Below are 2,253 nucleotides of genomic sequence, written 5' to 3'. Positions count from 1 at the left end.
TTCGCTGTTGGATGTGAAAAAACAATGCTCGTTATCCCAGTTTTTGCTAGCAGACATCTCCTGTTCATGAAGAGAAACATCCTTAAGATGAATCTAGTTTTTGTTTGCAGAGAAGATGCAGAAATGACATTGTCTCTTCATTAAGTAAATATCTCAGGAGCCTGGCCTAAATCTGGACTGCCTATCATGTGAGTTCATATATCTTTGCATTTTAAATACAATTTAAGTTAAAACTTCCATCATGGGTAGTTGAAATAATTCAATCTAATACAAAATAAGTATCTGGAATATTCTTTAGACACTCATTGTAAAATGTAAAGAGCAAAAATAAATAAAATACAGAAGAAAGAAATTTTATTTCATGAAAATTGGATTAATATTACATATACATGTTAATTGAATTTACGTTTAATCATCATTATGTAGTTAATCACTTTATCTGGAAATTATGGTCTTCTCTCAAACTGAAAATCTCAAAGGAGCTACCAGGTTGATTGGATCTGTAAAATTCAAAGCATCTGAGAATAAAACAGAAAAAAAAAATCAATTGTATGAGTTCACATTTGACTAAAAGTAGTTGTTAGAATGTATATCGATCAAGAAAATGGTGTAATTGAAACAATCTTAAAAATAAAAGAGTTTAACATTAAGAAAATATATCTGATAACATGGTATGAGACTTGCATTTGCTTCTGTCCTATTTTTAGCGTTGCTATCTAGTAGAAATTTACCAAATTGACTATACTAGTTTGAATCATTGCAGTGACTCTAGATTATAAGTGATTTACAAATTATAGGAGAGGGTTTATATTTTCCTAACAACATTTTACTTTTTTTCTCTCTTGACTTACAGGCGATATTCTTAGCATACCTCATTACATTATTCTCAGTGTGCATTAATTTCACCACTTTTAAAAATAAACACCCGTTAGACTTCTCACACTGATTGTGCTGGAATCAATTCTTCTGAAATTGTCCCTTTAAACTTCTTTTATTCTTGGGTATAATTAAAAAAAGAAAAGTGAAAATAAAGCTAAATTAAAATCTTACATTTTAATACAATAACCAAATGCTCTAACATAAGTGTCCTTTAATGCCTTCTTAAATAGATGATAAAAACTGTACTAGAGTATGTCATTCAGAAGCCAAACTCTTCCTCCTTCCCTAAATATATGCATAGACTAGACATACATGAATTAAATTCAGACCCCATCATAGCATTATTCCCTCAGTGAATGGAAAGGTGAAGTATCACTCAGCACAGTTTTACTGAGCCGAAAAAAAAAAAAATGAGAATTAAATGTAATTTCTTTCAAAATCATTTGATGCTCTTATATTCTAGGAAATCATTCAGGCTTGAAAGCACGAAAGCACTTTTAAATTGGAAAAGCCTTTAGTTTTAGTTTTTAAACTTTTCTCCTGGTTCTTATTGCCCTTTCACACTCTTAGGTCACTGATGTTCCACTCAAGTATATTCCTCAGAAATCTGTGCACCATTCCCTATGTGCTCATTCCTCCTTGAATGCTATTTAGAAGGAAATGATAATCTAACTCTGCTTTTTAAAAATAAGTATTTCTCCTTAATTGATATAAACTCTTAGGTAGAGCCACATGGAACTATCAACATTTAACCATTTTGATCTTTGAAAACAGTATTTTCAGATGATTCAAACTGATTCAGAATTTTTTCATATCAGAAAAGTAATCCAATACAATTGATATGAAAAATTAATTTTCTTCTTAATTCTTAATATGTTTCTGAGATTTTAATTTTCTTGGATTTGAATTTATATGCTATGTAGTATGGATAGTCATTATTTTTGCCTAATACTATTCTCCCCATCCCCCTCTGCTAATTTTAGAGACTATTTTCATCTGAGTTTGGTTAGGAAAACAGTATTACTGGAATAAGGAAGGGATTTTCACATAGGGATTTGAGCTTACATAAGTCTGTCAGAAACTGAGGGAACAAAAACAGGTATACCTACAGATGGAGTACTGGAAAAGAATTACTAATGATGTTAGCTAAAGCATAAGCTGAGGAGGATGGTGGGAAAAAAGCCACAGATTACAGTGACTTTCCACAAACTTCCTTTTCTTTTCCCTAGAACTGCAAGTCAGAGAGGTTACCAAGCCACCATGTCTGACCTGTACTACCTTAGTTGCTATCTCTTCATTTCTGCTTTCCTAATTTCACTCTAGTTTCTCTAAATAAGAAACTCTAACTTGTGCTAATACAGAGAAAGAGATTCT

At 31.4% G+C, this 2,253-nt stretch overlaps 1 long non-coding RNA gene across 1 annotated transcript in view; it reads right to left on the bottom strand.

Moving 5' to 3' along the window:
* Positions 1 to 439: 439 nt before the first annotated feature.
* LOC112472263 overlaps positions 440 to 2,253 on the bottom strand; it is a 75,574-nt gene continuing 73,760 nt past the window's right edge. The window contains exon 3 of the long non-coding RNA XR_003043595.1: positions 440 to 518. This is a non-coding gene — a long non-coding RNA (uncharacterized LOC112472263). The remainder of the gene's footprint in view (positions 519 to 2,253) is intronic.

Source organism: Pteropus alecto, unplaced genomic scaffold (genome assembly GCF_000325575.1).
Source record: "Pteropus alecto unplaced genomic scaffold, ASM32557v1 scaffold76, whole genome shotgun sequence".
Taxonomy (NCBI): Eukaryota; Metazoa; Chordata; class Mammalia; order Chiroptera; family Pteropodidae; genus Pteropus; species Pteropus alecto.
The sequence above is the reverse complement of the archived record's forward strand: the minus strand, read 5'-3'. Positions and strand labels throughout refer to the sequence as shown.